Here is a 20,623-nt window from a genome sequence, read left to right on the forward strand (position 1 = left end):
TATTCATTTTGAAAATCATTTGAATTTATTGCATTGTAAAACTTATTCACGAGCTTTTCTGAAATACTTAAAAATCTAGGAAGAAGTTCGGTTTCGCCATAAAACTCGGGAACCATATTTAAATATTCCTGTTTTAAAATAGGAACATTGTGAGCTGAAGCTCCTTGGTTAATACCTTCGTTAGGCATGTTTAAATCAATTTCCTTAGTTAATTTAAAATAATCTCTTAAATTCTTACGATGTCCCTTCGGTTTAGATTTTAAAGGAGATCTTGAGCGATACAAGTTTTTAAATCTTAAAGAAATTTGTGAGCCTGAATTAAAATCCTCTGTGTCTGAAGATGATGAGCTATCACTATCAAGATTAGATTCTCTAAATGACATATGTACTTACAGCAGAACCAGTATTTTGTCCATGTGCCGTGTCCTCCAATATCCCTTTGAAGTCTTCGACTCTGGAAACCCTGAACTGGTTGCTGTCACGACGCTGATGTGCTTCAGCGGCGCTGTACTGTTCCTGAATCTTCTCGTTGAGCTACTCAGTTCACTCAACTGGTTAGAAGCACGAAACGACGTAAAGTCTTTAAATCCGCACTCCCGAAATTAAAGTTTACCTCTCAATAAACCGTTAAAACGAATCGTATTTTATTCCTAAATACGTTAGAGAGTCCATCCTACCGACTGCGCCAATTATATAGTGATGCCACGAAACTTGTTTTTTAAAAAAACTTTATTCAAATAGAAAACGACGAATCTAGTACAGAGTTAATTCAGAACTGACTTTTTAAAACAATTAATATAAAAAGGTTAAATCGGTTAAAATGCTGAAATGTTAAATATAAAATAATGATGTGGCAATATAATATGATTACTATTTAGATTTATAAAGAATGTGATATATAACTTATATGCATAATGTGTCAGTATCCTTTTTTAAAGGTATTTGTTTCATTGATTGCTTATCAATAGTTGTACTAGGTTTTCATTTATTTATCAAGAAGCTTTCTTAACCACAACAACTAATAGATATAATTTGACCCTATTTTTCACAGTCTCCTGTCAATAATAGAGGCAGCGGAAGTAGAGTTACCATCCATTGAATTGGCAGTTTTAGTATGTCAAGATTTTATTTCACAGGTTGTCACCAAAGAAGCATGGGACAAGTTTAATTTTGGAATTTGCGAATTCCTGCAAGAAATTCATAATAATCACATTTGACCTATTCATTAATTTTTCATATTCAAAGGATGAGAGACAATTTAATAAATTAACATTTATGGAGAGAAGAAATCCAATTTCTCTGGTGTTATAGGTCCCATTCATTGAACCCATGGTGCCACATTAAAACCAAAAGTAGATGAACACAATAATTTTTTGTGATTTTTTATGAATTGAATTATTATTTCCCAATGGGTTTTAAACGACATTTTTTTATTTTAAAGATATAATCGTAAAGTAAAAGTAATCTTAAGTAAATATTAAATAATATAAATAATTTTAATTAATATAGGTATATATTTAAATAAAAAAACACGGAGGCGAAAAAAATGAACAAAACAAATGAAAATGCTTAGTGTTTATCAATAGAAAAGACATTCGAATTTTCCATCTGTCAAATATTAGGGAAAATAACAAATATATAAGAAATCTAAATCAAATCAAATAAAACGAGTTTAGCCGAAGATTGAAATTTAGAATCACCCTTCTCGTCACGACTGAGTCGCGATCGAATTTGAAGTCGTGATCGTATCGAGATCGGATCGTGATTTTAGAATCACAGCCCTCAATAAGGTCAAACGCAATGAGCACTACTGACATGAAATATATACGTATAGTGAAATGTTCAGACAGACATTCCGGACAAGCATGGGTAACCCGAACTCTCCCAAGTTAAACAGAGAAAAGCTGAATTTAGTTACCTCAAAATTACAAATAATATTGTTAACGAAAATTATAAAATAACGGCGAATGTCATAAGATTCCAAGTAAGTTCCGGTAAATAGAGAATAACAAAATATCTACAAAATTACGTTACCGTAAGGTCATGCAATTCAGGTGATACATAATATAAAATTAATATAAATGATAAATTAAATCTTTTCTAAATAACAAAATACATAAAAATTCGAAGAATCTTTTAAACATTATGCGTAGGTTACCTTACCTACTGAATGCTTTTTATGCACAAAATTTCTTCCAGTATTTGAAATATTGATATTAAAATATTTATAATATGGTGGACAGGTTTCAAGAAGACCATTTTTGAGAGACAGTTATTAATCTTATTATTATTATTATTATTATTAAATACAAGAAAAGCAACCGGAGAGCAAGGGAGTGGTCCTATCGATTTATAAGTTTCGTCATTTTATGAGTAAAATGAAATATTGAAATTATTATATATTAAATTATTCTAACATACCATTGACATGTTACAAAGTAATAACAAAATTTGGCAAAAAATTATCATCTAATCTTAAATTCTCTCTTTATTTTTTAAAGCATTTAAGCACATTTGTATTGGTGGCACTGGGAGTTAAATCGGTTCAGTGGTGACAGGCGTTTACACAGTTGTTTAAAGCGGTTTAAAACTGAATCATTCTTTTATTTACATCGATTTAAGCTAAAGCGGTTTACGGGTGCTTATACATGCGAAGTGTGTTAAACCAATTTTCACTAAACTACTCTAAGGTTGCGTATATAACTAACTACTTAATTATTGCGTATACAAGCAGGCCTTGGGGCCTCTCAGTCAACCACCAACTTTCGAAGAGTGCGTACGTTCCGTTTGAAATTTAAGTGCAGTTTATAAAAATTGTGACGTCAAAGTAAAATTTAAAGGTAGGAATATAATTTGAATATCTTTTTGCATGTATTCCCATTTGTTCAACTTAAGTTTGGGTGCTGTTTGTTAAGGTATATAGTTGCACTTTTACAGTGTTGCCGATTATTACAGCTTTTAGTTTTTTTAAATAAAATAAAATAGGGGACACATGTCTGCTGGGGTAAGTTGAAACACTTAGCTCGGGGCAAATTGTAACGTGTTACAACTTACCCCAAAAATTGCAACGGTTAAGATAATAGTTTTTTATTGTTTAATTTTAGCATGAGAAACTATAAGAAGAAAACAAGTAGGGGCGAGACATCCAAAGAAGATATGGAGGAAGCTATAACCAGAGTTTTAAATAATGAATCCATTCGATCAGTAGCAAAAGATCTTAAAATTTGTCATGTAACACTTATTAACACTTATTAGCAGATATGTTAAAAAAATTAAAGAGAAAGACGATAATAATAATATTACACAGGTCTCATTAGAAAAGTTTGGGTATAGTAAACACAAACAAATATTTACAGATGCCCAAATGAATGAATTTGAGCTTTATATTAAGCGGTGCGCAAAAATTTATTTTGGTCTCTCTCCAAAAGGGGTAAGAAAATTAGCTTATGATTGTGCTATGGCATTTAAAGTTAAAGTGCCTGAATCATGGTCTAAAAATAAGACAGCGAGCGAAGATTGGCTAACGAATTTTCTTAAAAAAAACATCCTAATTTATCCTTTCGAGTTCCCGAGGCAACCAGTATTGGACGTGTGACAAACTTTAATAAGACAAATGTTGATTTGTTTTATGACAAACTTGCTAATGTCCGGGACAGATTTCAATTTACTCCATCTGACATATGGAATCTGGATGAAGTTGGGCTGACTACAGTTCAAAGGCTAGGAAAAGTATAGCCGAAAAAGGCACAAAACAAGTTGGGGGTACAACATCCAGTGAAAGAGGGGTTCTAGTAACTCTATGCATTGCAGTAAGTGCATTTGGTAACCCGCCGATGTTTCTATTTCCTCGAAAGCGCTTCCAGGATCACTTTATTCAAGATGGTCCGCCAGGGTGCATTGAAGCTGGCAATGGATCAGGTTGGATGACTTTTTTATATCTATTCAACACTTTATTTCACATGTTCGGCCTTCTACCGGAAAACCCATCCTACTGCTACTGGATAACCATGAATCTCAGGTGCCATATAAAACTGTTAAATTTGTCAGAGAAAATGGAGTTGTATTATTATCATTTCCACCTCATTGTTCCCATCGCCTCCAGCCTCTTGACCGGTCAGTTTATGGTCCCTTAAAAAAAATATATGACGTCATAACAAGACTCCTGGATGCGTAATCATCCTGGAAAATCTATTGTCATAGATTTTATTTTATATGATATTTCAGGATTTGCTTGTGAGGCACTTCCTTTAGCACTTTCACAAGATATTATTACTAAAAGCTTTCAATGTACTGGAATTGAACCATTTAAGAGGAATATGATTTTTTGCCATCCAGTGTAACTGATCGACCGTACGTACAAGAAGACCGTCAACATGAAGAAGTACCACCACCTGATGTCCCGCCCGTACCTGATAATGGTTGTGTCTTAGAAAATCAAAGTTCTTTACCCACTAATCCTCCGAATGAAGCTCTTCATCTGGCTGGTTTAACACCTGCAATTGAAGACTTGCCTTCTACCTCTCATGCTGTACCATCTAATCACGTTTCCTGTGAAATTACTTCGATGCTGAGTTTTTCTCCAGCAGCAGTGAGACCATTTCCAAAGTCTGCGCCAAAAAAACAAACAACTAGAGGCTGGAAAAAACGAAAGTCTGCTGTTTTAACTGATACGCCCGAACTGGAGGCTTTAAAGTCGGAAACTAAAGCAAAGCTTGTAAAAAAAGGGAAAGCATTGGCGCCAAAGGTTAAAGCAGCCAAAAGGAAGGTTCTTCAGTCTTCTGACGATGAATCTGATGAAGACGATACAATTTGCATTGTTTGCTGCGAGAAATTTTCGAATAGGAGAAGGATGGATTCAATGCAAAACTTGTAAGCAGTGGGCATACGATGAGTGCACTCCCGGTGGCGTATTCACCGACCATCTAGTGTTAAGACCGTAATGAGGATTCATCGACGCTGATTGGTCAAATTTAATTTGAAATGACGTATTAGACGTATGTCGATACTTAAAACTCGAACTCGTGTTTCGTGGTTCAATCTCGTTTTTCGTTTGTTCGGCGTTGTAGGGTGTTGTTGTTGTTTTTAAAATCTCAAAATGTATGATTTAACAAATGTAATTACGAAACTAAACGGGACGTTTTGTTTTGTGCTAGAGAAGTCCGAAAAAGTATGTGCTACTTTACGGGCCAACGTTAATTCTGAAGAAGAGGTTCAAGCATTTTTGTCGGTATTTAGCGACATAACCAAAACAAATTGGATCGTACATCATAATATATCTTCTCCACAAAGGTAGGTGTATTATACGAGGGCGGGTCAATAAGTCCGTGACTTTTTGGATAAAAGACAGGTTTTTATATAAAAAGTTATTTTATTTTTCAACATAGTCTCTTTTGAGTTCTATACACTTAGTCCAACGTTTCTCCAATTTTTTTATCCCTTCGAAAAAATATGATTTGTCGCGGTCATCAAAATAGGCATTTGTTTGAGATATGATTTCGTCGTTGTCAAATCTCTTTCCGCCGAGACATTTCTTTTAGTTTGGGAATAGGAAATAGTCACTGGGGGCTAAATCTGGAGAATAGAGCGGATAAGGAAATAATTCGTAACCTAATTCATGGATTTTTGCCATGGAAACTGCACATGTGTGGACCCTTGCATTGTCCTGGTGGAAAAGAACTTTTTTGTTGGCCAAATGTGGTCTTTTTTCTTTCAGTTCCTCATTGAATCTATCCAATAACTTGGTATAAGATTCTCCATTGATTGTTTTCCCCTTTTGAAGATAGTCAATGTGGATTATACCGCGTGCATCCCAAAAAACGGTCGCCATGACTTTATTGGCTGAAAAACCCACCTTTGCCTTCTTGGGCGCCGATTCACCCCGAGAAATCTACTGTTTTGACTCCTGTTTAGTCTGAAAATGGCAGAACCGAGTGAAGTTTCATCTGAATATTATGAACAAATTTGTAGTGAGGTTGTAAAGTACAGACCATTTTTACAGAACTTGCCATTGAATTTGAAAAAGAAGTTAAACCTTTGTATAGCAAAAATACACACCCAAGAACAGTTTAACAGTTTTGTTGCTACTGCGGTAGCTCAGGTGTCTCGGAATTTCACAGGTGGTGCAGCTATTCGCGTTCAACCAACTTTTATTGCACGAAGAAGTAATGGAGTCACCAAGGGCTCAAAAATAATAGCTGCTGGACGCCCTCCAACAAAATTTAAGCCTAACAGAGTTAAAAAAAAGGCCAACCCACCCAGTGCCAAATCTCATGGTAGGTAACTAATCAATAGATTGGTAGATGCTAACCTTTTTATGTATTGACATTATCTAATTTTTCTAATATGAAAATAAGATTGTTAATCAAACCCAATGTTACGTTCTGTGTTGTTATGTATCTTTGAAATGTGCCAGAGTTATCTACCTTATTTTATATTTTATTTTCAATGTATAAAATAAAGAAGTTCGATAATATAACAACTTTATTTTATTTATTGTTTTTATACAGTTTCTTACAAGTTTAACAAAATAAATCATTTATTTACTGTCAGAAGGATCTTTCACTCGCTTTACAACGTAACATTCTTGACCATTGTCAAACTCAAAATTTCATTCTTCATAATAAGTTCTTAAAAAACCACAATCAATTAAACATTATATTTTTTATAAAATTTCACAATATCTACATCTTTACATCAAAAATACGGATCACGAGCAGAAAAAAGTAGTACCTAGTGTTACAGTTTTTTTTTTATAAATGATTAAATTTATCTAGTTATAGCTGAAATTAAATTGAGTAATGCAATCTAATGCCCACAAAATCATAAAGATTAAGAGAAATAATTATTTAAATGTACAACCCCTAAAATAAAACTCAGACTATTCAATTTGTGAATGTTTATTGATTATAATAAGAAAAAAATAAAAGACAACAACAAAATGAACAAAATGTGATTCACCCTAACAGAACACTTCTCGTCACATTAACACAGGTACACATACAAATAGTTAATCATGTAATGGGCACAAACACTTTATACGGCACTAAATTGTTTTGTTTATAGTTTTATTGTTTTTTTAATTGAAATTTACCACGAAAATTAGTCCAAAATACTTAAAATTCAACTATAAAAAACTTAAATTAGATGTTCACTCAAAAATTAATTTGAATGAAAATAGCAAACAGCTGTTATACCTACCTAATCGATACTCAAATCTTGACCAATCAGCGTCGATGAATCCTTATTACGGTCTTAACACTAGATGGTCGGTGAATAAGCCTCCCGGTGATCTCGGATTCTATATATGTCATCACTGTGACAAAGACGACGAATAAAATGTTTGTTGGTTCTACAAATGCATATTTTGAACTTTATCTTTATTTCAGTTATGTTTTTTCTTATTACGTTAAAAAGCTATTGATATAAGAAGATTATATTATTGAAATTTTGTTACAATTTTATTTTTGTTTTCTTTTGATAGACTATTACGTGTTTTTTTTAATAAAAATAAATGTTTATTTTGTAGCTATTTTCATTTTATTTTTTTCCCCTTAGGCAAAATGTTCATACTCATTGCTTCAACTATAATTTAAGCTAGTTTTCTAAAGTAGAAAACGATGTTACATCTTACCCCCAAAATGGTACAACTTACCCCAAGGGCGGGATAAATTGTACCAAAATCATGCCTGCTTTATTTTTGATACTTTTAAACTAATACTATAGTAAATAAAAAATTAAGTCTCTTATAACATTTATAAAGGTTTGTAGAATAACAGGCGGAAAAAATAGAATAATAGGCAGAAAAATACAAAATTTGTAAGACAAAAAGTTTTTGCTACAATAAAAATAAACCATAAATTGTTACAACCTGCCCTGGTCTCCCCTAATCTTTTAACCGCAATAAAACCCTAATTAACTATTGGGTCACAAGAGAACCCAAAACTATCATATTTATGGTCAGATCCGAATTAGAAATTTAATATTCACCTGCATTGCAAAATACTAAGTAGGTACGATTAATGGCAAAAAATGTAAATATGCATATATATTTATACCTCAGTTTAGCCGAAATTTAAACTTCTGATAAGGTCTGTAAGTAATATACGCTTTACGTCTTATAGTATAGTCCATATGAACTCAATCCGAACAGCAGAAAAACTAAAACTCGGGTCATTAGCGATATCTTCTTTGTAAAGCATAGGCGTGCCACAGAAGGATTGTAAAAAATATTTTTCTCTTCACAGAATGATCGATGACGTCTCCGGCTTTTATCACTGTGTAGATGGTAGTACGGGCAAGTTTAGTCAGCTCACAAACTCTTTTTAAAATGTCGTTTTGTGAGGCCCCGCGCATTTCGTTTTTTAGGCAATTGAAAATATTTAAAACAACTTTCTGGGTTTGAACATGTAAGTCTTTATTTAAAAATTCCGATTGCGCCAAGTCGGAATTAACTTCCAAATTGTCCATTTCATTATCAGAAACATCAAAAGGTCTCCACAATGGCATTTTAAATTGTTAGATAAAATGTATTTAAAAACAGTGATAACAACAGTATTAACAACGACAAAAGCAACAACAAAAACAAAGACCACAACGGTAACAACAAATTAATTTATAAAATTACGACACGCGACCAACACACTCTTAAGACACCTGATTCTAAACCAGAAATAAAACATAAAACGCCACTGGCACCAGGCCCATGTAAAATTTATCGTAGAAGTTTTATTTTCTATAGGCCCGTCCCGTCCACAATTTAAACCCCAAGCGCCGGTAGTAATCTTTTGTCTTCGTCTTTTACACGTTATTGCTGGGGACTTAGCCTACCTCTCTCTGACAAAATTTCTCGTTGAACGGGCCGGGGTTTAGGAATTTTCAGCGATCAGATGTCTTTAAATATACGAGGACCGCTCATTATATATTTTGCTATTTGTTTCAATGCGTGAATTTAGTATATTGACCGTACCCCAATTTGTAAGGTGTTCAAATTGAAATCATCTACACTATACCTACCTGGGATCCAATATAAATAAGCAGAAATTAAGTATGACAATTTAGTTCTTATTAAATTCTTTACGAGTGAACTTAAGTGGCTATTGTTAATGTAAGCAAGTGATTTAAGCACGTTATTTTTTTGTGGCAAAATAGCACAAAAATGTAGCGACCATAGGCGGGTTCTAATAGTGGGACATCCTGTAGTAACTATTTTAAGTAACATTCTCAATCCGACCCTGTTCCCTTTATCACGTGTTAAACACGTTGGGCCTTGCACAATGGGGCTTAATGGTCTAATTGATTTATGGAGACGCTTTTAATAAAAATATACTTGTGGTTCTACGCATGTGAGGATGCACTTAAGAGCTGAAATATCGTCCTAACCTTAAGACTTAATTTTGAAGCAAGTGGTGTTCTTCCCAGTAAAAAACATCATCTAACACGATGCTCGAATGTTTTATTTTTTACCGAATGTTTTTATTTAAACTTGTTTTTGTTATACTCCATTTGAAGCTTGTAATAAAGTAACTCTATCCAAAACCAGATCACTTCGTTCTAATGTTCCCCATTTTAAGATGCTCTGGCTTAGCGATGTTTGCGGAAATATTGAACAGAATTCAGCACAATAGTAGCCATAGCAGATTCTTATATAGTGATAAGCATAAGGTATATTCCTCTAAACCATAACATTGGACATGAACATCTTATTATTTAAATTACTTCTTATAGAATCATCACACAGAAAAGAATTCTGTTGTAAGCATCTTTATATTTTGCTAAACTCTAAATGCCTGGTAACCAAATCTGATAAAATAAGATACTTTTGGGGATTCTGAAAAAAACTGCAATTGTGTGGACGGACTACTGTAAAATATTATATATTCCCAAAAAAATTTATGTATATGAAATATTCAATATTTAATAATAGCCTGAATAGCTCTGATAGAGTTGCCTGTGGGTGGAGCATCAAGTGACTAATAAGTCATTATGCAAAAAATAGGTTATGTAGTTACATTAATATATCAAATTTTGCGTTATTTCATTTAAAAACACGTCGAGAAAATATAATTTTTAGTCAATATATTCTTTCGAGGAGGTAATAAAAAGACATGTATAAATGATTGCTGAGGTTACCAAATACAGAGAAATTATCTGATGTAACGAAAACAAATATTTCACAAGTTTTAAGCTCTCTTCTGGAAGTGCAATAAATTGCCATAAATAAAAGTTCGCTGAACTTTGCACCACAACAAGCTCACCTTGATTAATATTTGTTTTCTTCCCAGTCCGTTACTTTAATACTTTATTTCAACTATTTATGCATATTTTATTTTTGGTATTTGTACATTTTCTTTTCATTAATTAATACTTATGGCTAATAAGAGGCTTATGTGAGTTATCTCTAGAACAATAATACACATACAAAATAGACTAGGGGACAAGGAAAGTCGTTTTATTTATATATGAAAAAATTAATTCCCAAAATCATTTTTACTTCATATTTGTCTTACATATTTGTTCATTTAGACATGACCTATCAAATTAAGTTAATTGTTATTGATATTAAAGAAATAGTTCAAATTCTTCAAGGGCTATGAAGTACCTCACAGTCTAGTGAAAATTTGTTTCTTTGAAATTGTGTATGCAATATACAACGTCAATATGCAACGCCAACATCTTAATCGTAAAACACAGTTAGTGGCTTATTTCCGCGAATATACATATATCGGCGCCGTCGCAGATACTGTAAATTCTACCTAGAGCACTATAGGAAGGTAGTGATAGAGATTTAAGGAGACTGCTAGTATAAGAAAAAGCCATACCGGTCCAACAAGTGCAACAGAACCTATACATGATAGATTAATTTGCCTTCATGTAGGAGGTTAAAATGGACCAAAGAACATTAGAATTGGGAAAAGCGCAAATGGACATACCTTGCTTTTACCGATTGATCCAGGTTTGGTTTAGGTCTTGAGTTCAAAAGGCTGATCGTGTAGTCAACTGCTGGTAATGCGTCTTACTTGCAGACCATCCAAGAAGTTCATAGGTATGAAGGCGAAACTTTAATAGTTTGCTTCGGCGGGAGCTTCATTACGTTTTCAGATTAGTCTGAAAACGTAATGAAGCTCCCCATATTACCATATTAGTATGGTTCTAACTGAACAGCAATCGGATATTGAAGTCAATTTCCAAAACTAATCTTCATCTACACGCTAAAAAATTTGGTGACAATTTTGTACTTATACATGACCGCATAATTAAAATGAACTATTGGAGACATATCTGGATAATTTTTATTTTCAGGAATTGACTATCTCTAACACTTTCTTATAATTTCTTTACACCTTGTGTAATAAAACTAGAAAACATATCTTTTATAGATAGTATAACAGTTAGAAAAAAGTTATTAGTTAATATCGATAAATTAAATGGTCTTCGAGAAGAAGCTATTTAATTGTCAATACTTTTCTTGACCTAAGATTTTATCTGGACCATTAATGTTTGTGGGATTTAGGTCAAAGAAAAGTTTATTTTTATCTCAATAATTTTCGTGATCTAAGACTAAGTAGACTGGGATCAAAAACAGATGGAACTACAGAAAACCGACATCCGAGTATGTTCAGACGGCTCCAAAACTAATTTTGCAGTAGGAGCTAGAATATACTGTACTAACTCAAGGACATAAATATCTATCTGACTTGAGAAACACTCTGTACAAGAATGCTTAATCAAATGCAACTTGAAAACAGAACCATCAAAATCTACAGCGATAGCCAGGCGGCTCTAAAAGCGCTGGTATCTTCTGAACCTGCACAACTAGACCAATATAAAGCTGCAAAAATGAGCTTATACTGCTTGATGACAGTAACAAAATTACCTAAACATGGATGCTCAGACAGCATTATATACTTTACAGTAATACAGCATTGTCTACAATACGGCAAAACACACAGTCACAACCCTGGTGCATACCAAAACAAAGCGCATACTGGGAAGGATTACCAGGACACAACTTTGCGAAGGCTTTCATGTTGGATGCAACAAGGAACGTACCAGATACCATAAGGGAACTTAAGAGGAAGTATCTAAAAGCCCTGATGAAAATGTAGACCGACCATTTCAGACTGCGTTACCGCATGAATAGAATTGGTTTGGCGAAAATCACCAAATGCAAAGTATGCATGGAGGAGGACGAGACTGCAGAGCACACCCTTTGCAGATGTCCGGTACTAGAGAGAACCAGGTAGGCCATCTTTGGCAATGCCTTACCTCAGATGGAAGTCATTAAGAATGCTTCTCCTGATCAAATTATCGAACTTCTAAAGAGGGCAGTCTTCATTGGGGAAGTATAGTTACCTAGGAGTCAGCCACAATAGACCTAAAATCGCGGTGGTAGGGACACAAAGTGCCCTACTCACAACCAAACTAAACTTAACCTTTCGTGACCCAGCAAAGACAAACTTTTCCTGGTAAAAATTTGAAGAAACCGACGTTTTGGCCCCACCAGAAATAGTAAATGCTTTTAATTTTTCCTTCAATAAATTTGTAGAGCTTTGTATTAGTCTACCCCAAATACTAACATAAAAAATCATTTGAACTCAAGCAGTTATACATTATTTTTCTGGCTTCATTGACTTAACCTGAAGTTGGTAAAATTGTAAAATTAATAACAAACAAAAATTCTCGTGGAGTAAATGAGGATCCCTGTTGTATTTTCATTTATACCGTCTTATACAGAACTGTATAAATGAGATTGAAATTTTAATAATATATTTAATAAATCTGGCTTTTGCACATGGATGTTTTTCAACAATAATTAAGAGAGCTATAATAGCTTTAATACACAAAAAGTTCGAATATATCAAAAGCCTTGGGACAATCATCTTCTTATCAGTATTTTCTAAAACCTTAAAATTTCGGAAAAGGATTATAAGTTTTTAAAGCATAACAATTTGGTTTTAGAGCCTGTTGCAATAATATCTTTTCATTTACATATAGTTAAAAACTTACTATTTAAAATAATAGAAGAATGGAAGCATTGGGTATATCTTTTGATTTTATGAAAGCCTTCGCTACAATAAATCTTGTAATATTATTGAAGAAACTGTATCAGTATAGAATTCAGGGTCTAGGTTACAAATGGATACAGAGTTATGTACCAAAGAGATTTGAGGCTGTAGAAATTACTAGATACACTAGCTTAACTTTTTAAACTTGGATAAAAGTAATAATTGGTACTCCAATTATTCCATTTTTCAAAACAGCATATTCGTGTACTTATGGCTATTATTCATAATAAAGGCATGGCAAATTTAGTTCTCTGCATATTGTGGACGTCTTGTTTCTCTCTCATCTTTTCGGTTCGGTTAATTCCCTAAATAAATTAAAAAAACAAATTATATTCTATAGTGTATATCGTTGAGCGAGGTGAGGACAGGAACCCACAACTCAAGGTTATATTGGCTTCGTCTATGTGTCCATATCTTATCAATTAGCCTCAATTAAAAACGATAATAAACTTCACTAACATTTATCAATAATTTAAAAATAAAAAGAATATTTAAATGCTAAATGCTGAAGTAATTAATATAAAAAAACTAGTCTGAATTTTCCTAGCCTCGGCAACACGTGGAGTTTCGCCAAGACCAGCTGGACGGTCTGTCTTAAATTGTATTCGTTATGAGTTGGTATTCATAACCGATGATATTGTTCGTCCACATTTGGTGATTGGCAAATCAGACTGTTCTGGTGTTGGCAATCAGACTCGTGGTGCATCACAGAATACCAAACCATTACACTCTGAAGGCAGTGATAAGGTTATGAAACTATTACATATTGAAAGAAATAAGGAAAGGAAAAGAAAAAAAACAGGAAGAAAAACCCTAAAACAATTTTTCAATAACAATAAAAAAAGCTCAATGTTGCCATTCCGGTACAAATAAAGAAATGGTCTCACTTGCTTAGTTTCTGACTAAATCTTAAGCATTCTGCTGCGAAATTACCGTGGTTAAATCGTGGCTTAATAAGGTTTCAAATAAAGCAACGAAAAGCCATATTCTAAGTGATTAACATCATCTTATTTTTATGGGTGTGTGATAAAATTAAACGTGTTCTTCTACTAATACACGGGAACCAAGTTAGCGGAAAGATCGAAAATGAAAATCGATACCGATCTTGGCAATAATTCAAATTCAAATTCAATAATTGAAAATATTTCCCTTCCACAACAAAAGCAGATAAACGTGAAGCTAAATAAAACAAGAAACGTGACATCACAGAACCGTGTAGTGATACTAATGCCGCCAGTAAACAAAACAGTTAATCCACTTAAAAATTTGAGACGAGCAATAAAAAAGTATTTTAGTTATATCATGAGATCCTGCGAGATGGATCGATTTCTAATTTATTTTAGATGCCGATATGGAGGATCCCATTTTCCTACGAAAAATTTTGTGGATAGAGGAAATAAAGTTTGATCAAGTATTATACATGAATATTATATAATAATAATATAATATATTAATATTATTATACATGATGTTTATGTAATTATTCCATAACATATATTTTTGGCCCTCTTTCGAAGAAACCTTAATAAAAGACGGACAACAAATTCACAGCACCGATTTTCATGAAACGTATATATGGCAATAATCAATAATCATTTAATTAGCCCATTTTGTCTTTCCGACAATTTAAATGGAAAATCTTACGAGAATTTCTTAAAAGAACAATTATGTGAGCTTCTTGAAGATGTTTCTCTGCAATAAGGCAGGATATGCAATTTCAGCATGATGGGTGTCCTATATATTTCAGAATTATGGTCAGGCTTAGTGAAGTTAGGTGCTTAATTTCCTGATCGATGGATTGGAAGAGGTTGACCGATTCCTTGGCCAGTGAGAGATCCAGACCTCGTATCTATGTATTTTTATGTTGGAGAGGCATATGAAAAGTTTAGTGTATGATGTGGAACCTGTGTTAAATGTTAAAGACCTAAGAAATCGCATAGTAAATGCTGCAAACGTTATCCAAGGTCAACTGATTAGCATTGTTGTAAAAAGCAATTTAAGGAAATTGATAGAAATCGATTTGCTATAAGAAATAGAGGCGCTTCATACAATAGGGATATTTATAATTTATTCTTAAAAATGTTATTTTTACAAACTTCGACTTTTGGTGTAGATTTTCATATCTCATTTTTACCAATTTTTGTCGATAATTTTTTTGTAACTTGTGTAATTTGGAAGAATTGTAAGAACTTGCCTTTTTAGGCAATTTGATAGATTATGACTTCTCCTAAGATACCTTAAGCGAATCGTGACGTGATACCAGTAACTCTGTATAATAACTCTGCATCTACGGATTTTGTTACTAATTTCTGATACAATATTCTTACCTACCCCTGGGAAATCATTAATAAGTGGATTCATTATTTGATTTGTTATTTTAAAATTATTAAACATAATTAAGTTTTTATAATCTGCTGTAAGGCCGGAAAAGGCATCTAATTAATTTATGTTTATATCGCCTATTATTAAATGTTTTTAGGTTATTTGTGAAGGAAGTTCTCTAAAAGTTATTTATCCAGGGATGAGCGTAGTTGATATATAGCACTCTCACCTCTTGGTTTATTGTCACTAATTATCATAGATACTCAATTTATGGTTCTATTCTTATCTGATTGTTTCCACTTTCAGAGACTTAAAAGTATCCCTTACATAAATCACTGCACCTCCACCTCTTCCCTCCTTAGTTTAATTGATGGACTGATCAGATCATATTTTATGAAATCAGAACTGTTTCAGATTTCATAAAATATGATTTCTATGTTCGCTAGCCATCTTTCCACTTACAATAAATTATGGCAATTTTAATTAAAGAAAAAACATTGAATTTCGGCAAATTTATTTCTTCTATTTTGTATACTCATATAAGCAATCGTAATTTGATTTTAATCTTATTCTAAATTTTTAGCTGGTTGATAGTCTGCTTAACTATAATTATTGTCGTTTTTTTCTAAGCAGAACATCTAAAGTAAAATATAAGAAGGTGACTTGGAGAATGGTCGCTGCCTGGGAATCACCAAGGCATGCTTGAAGCCGGTGCTGAACATGACAGCATGCGAACCGTTAGTGGCAGGGTGCTGAAATGGCGGGCTCTGTCATACAAGAAACCACAGCTCCACCACAACCCCGAGTTGACCAGGGTCACCAAACAGCAACCAGGACATAACCTGCTGGAGGTGTTTCGCGAAAACTCAGCCAGTGCTCATACAATATTGTTAAATTCTGCTGAAAATATCAAAATATTTACGTAACTGAGTAAGTCGCTGACCAATACCGCGTTATTAAGAAACAACTTGATGACAGAAACCCAAATTTACTATATTAAAAGGGAAATTGCAGCAGAAATAAATGATCACCAGGTAAACGAATTAAGGGACAATTTGCAGGACAATGCCAAACAAGAAGCGGAAGAAAATTTAGACCGACCAGACCAGGTAGAGTTACCAAAAGTAATAATCAAAAGACCGAAAATGAAGACCAAAACAATTGACATAAGATGATGAAGAGCATGCTAAACTCAGAACAGAGTTTAGAAGAACAATGACAGAGTATTAAAGCACAAACCCCTCAATAAGACCAGTTTTTCCTAGAGTTAACTCTTCCCGCAAATTGGCTATGCTTCTTAATGCTGCCAACTTAATTACACCTGGTTATATTTTAACAGTTACGACACTTGAACAGCTTGATCTAATAATCTACTGTGCGGCTACCGCTGTTATTTAAACCTTGGAAATAAAAATAATAAATAACCAGCAAAGTATTACGCGTAATTAAAGATCAATACCACTTTAGGAAAGGAGACTACTAAAAGAGACTAAAATATTAGATTTAGGAAGGATAATGGCCGGCGTCAGACTTAACAATATACACAACAGGACCCTGAAAACTATAACTCGGAACAATATCTAGATACCCTTAAACAGAAGTTATTTCTTTTTTTTAGGTTCCTTGAAAACCTATAAATTCAGTAATAAAAGGTAATAAGATAATATACTTTTTTAACGCTCACAGAAGCAGTTCTACCGAAAGCTCATGACACTGCACTTACAAACACTGCCAGTAGCATTTATCCCACTAATGAAAATATCAAGGAGTTCTGGGACACTTAATTCAGCACCTGGTGAATTTAGCCTCAACAGTAAATGGCTAGATCAAGAACAAGTACAACAAGTGTTTTAAATCGTCAGAATATACCCATTTTTTTAACAGAAGGCATCATTTACCTCTTGTCCAAGGACTGCTAAGACAAAATCCGGTTAAATATGTTATATACGGCCACTATGGTTACCCACGTAAAATAACTAGATCATGCATTACAAAACGTATTCACAGACTTTGTGACCAGAATAGCATCGTTACAGCTCAACAGACAGGATGTAAATTAATTCTCGATACCGTAGTTTGCAATAAAGCATTTAGCAATAAGAAAAACCTTTTCTCAGCATATATTGACTATCGAAATGCTTTTGATGAAGGTCTACATAAGTGGCTTATCAATGTACTTAAATGGTACAGAATCGATAATGACATAACTTGCTTTTTAGAATTCACTATGGCATCTTGGCGAACATCAATAAAACTCCAGGAGCCTAATGGGAACTACATTTGAACTGATATGATTTCTATTCGTAGGGTTATATTTCAGGGAGATTCTTTAGATTCACTTTGACGCGTGCCCTAAATTCCTTGCCATGAATCGACTATCTAGCCAACTCTAGCTCAACTAGGTACGTATTTAGCGTAAAAAAGAATATTGAAGAACTAACAAGAGTCAACCATCTACTTTATATGGATGATTTAAGAATTCTTGTAAACTACAACCAGGTGACTTTCAGTTAGAAAATGGTCAGATATTTAATGATACGGACGAAGAAGAATTCTACAAATACTAGAAATGAAGCAGGCGTATAAAAAGTCTTGAACTATAGAGAATGGGCTGATTACTAAGTTCACTATGAGAATGCAACGACTCCTTAAAATAGGTCTTAATAGCAGAAACTTATTTAAAGCTATTAGTACATATGGAGACACTTCACTAACTTATTCTTTTAGTATTGCAGGATGGACTTAAAAGGACATCAAAAACTTGTAACGAAAGGCTACGACATTCCTAACGAAAGCCAGCAAGCATTATACGCGCAGAGCCGTACGAACTACCTCAAGACAAGGGAGGAAGAGGAATGGCCGACATAGGAAAGCAACTGACGTAGCAAATTAGTCACTTGCGACCCTTTTTCTTAAAAAAGGCTGAAACATAGACATTTATCGTGCCGTATATATGACGACCCAACCCAACGCCACTTAAACTACAGGAGCTAGTACTCATATACCATTGCACCGAGCAAAAAAAATTGCAAGCTTAAATAGGATAACTACTACATGGAATGCACTTTAACGAGTTTCAACAAGAGTATATGAACATATCGGCGTCGAACTACTGGTTGACTTCGGGACAGCATTTCCCCGAAACTGAAGGGTTTCTTGTGTGGCTATCCAAGATTAAGCTATACCAAGAAGAAACTATTAATTATTTGTTATACCTGACCTGATATTACAAGCTGACAGACGTAAGTATGGCTGTAAAACAACACAGTCCATTCCGCATGTCACCGATTACTGTCATGTAAAACTTTTACACCAACGGAATATGAAGAACGACACAATGTAGTTACAAAAATACTGCATGAAGATCTCGCAGAAAAACTAAACCTCTTATCAGCAGCCAAGGTACCATATTATAAGTATAAGCCAAAACCAGTTCTTGAAAATGAGCAACACAGATTGTATTTGGATCTACAGACCAAGGAGTAAGTAAAAATAGGTATATATAATTTATCGATTAGTATTAGGCCTGACCTAATACTAATCGATAATAAATTTCTTGCATGACAATTCTTGGTGATTGCTCCTATCGTACAACAGACTACTGCATTCAAGATATAACCACACATGTAGAGCCGAACAACAATAACAAGAACTCCGCCCGCTGAAGGTTTCGCATTGGAAATTCAGCTAGCTTTCACTCAAGCGGGTATACCAAGATAGCGCATAAAGTGGGCAATCACCATAGATGAAACCATTATGCGTCTAGTTAACAAATTAACAAAATTGGGACAGGAAATGATCAGCAGCAGACAGCAATTACATTCCGAAATTTGTACGGAGTTCCCCATATCCAAGGAACAACGTGTAGCAGAACAGCACCGTAATATTATATTAAGAAATAATCGCGTACTTGCTATAAAACTCAATAGTATCAAGGGCAAAATCGAGCATTCATAATAATCGAAATCTTGAAAACAACGATAAAAAACGTCCGAGTTTTCGACTGTAAGTAATAACGTATAAGAAACTCAACCTGACAATAGACAACAGGATAACAACGAGCTATGTATTTAATAAATAAGGGAAAGGACATAGGCACTGCTACCAAAACTGAACTCATTCAAAAACCTCGGCGAATTAATAACTATTGTAAATAGGCAGATAATGCCAAACTATGTTGCAGACGCTGATACACATTGGGAGCATACATACACTGGTATATGGTGCAGCTGCTGCAATAGTTAGAGTTATGGGATTCACGTTGAGACCATAACAACCTATAGAAAGTGTAAGACTATATAGACCAACGGATTTGGGAAAAACGGCTGTGAAAGAAATCGATAGCCTTCGAAACGATATACGACAACTCATCGAATATAACAGAGAGGTGAGGATTAGAAAGCTAGAGAGAAGAGTGGGAGATAAAATTTTAAGCACTCGTTCTCAGACGCAATATGAACCAGAAAATAGCTCGGCTGCTAATACTCAGGAGGTATAAGGCTAGCAACATCTAAAAATGCGACAACAAGATTTTCGAGGAGGCAGAAAGTACTATCTATCGAAAGGTAATACAAATGAAAACAAGGGACCAAGTCACACCTTAACCTAGAGCAAATTAAAGGGTTTGGGGAAAGTCAACTGTTAATGTCAATAGAAACAATGATAATGCTAGGTCAATGTAAATTAACTAAAAAGTACTGCTAACATATTGGATTTTAGTGAATGAAAACATCAGCTCATAAATTTTATAAAAAAACCAATACCCATTTTAGAAGTTATAAGTGCAAAAGACTTTGCAAGAAGCCATGCTGTTAAATATCGTCTCGAAATAGACAGTTTTCTCTGTAGATAAAATTTAGTTAAAAATTGTAAAACTAGTAAAAACTAACAAAGTATGTTAATAGTTTGATGTTCAAATAAATTCGATCAAACAGTTAGTCTTTTTCACAAGGTTTATGGTTGAATAGCATTCAAGGTTTACAAACAGTGTTGCCAGTTGTATACAAGCTTGACAATATTATGGCAGGTGAAAATATATGTGGTATATATATATCTAGAGTGGTAGAGGGTTCAAAATGTTACAAATGTGGGTTTGCTTACCACTCTAGCTGTGCCAAGCTCAAAGAGTAGTATAACCTTACAAACAAACCAAAACAAAACAACAATTATAAAATCCAACAACAAATGCTTTGTGATAATTACATAAATATCACTAAAGCTTAGAATGGCACGTAGAG

This window comes from Anthonomus grandis, chromosome 22 (genome assembly GCF_022605725.1).
Source record: "Anthonomus grandis grandis chromosome 22, icAntGran1.3, whole genome shotgun sequence".
Lineage (NCBI taxonomy): Eukaryota > Metazoa > Arthropoda > Insecta > Coleoptera > Curculionidae > Anthonomus > Anthonomus grandis.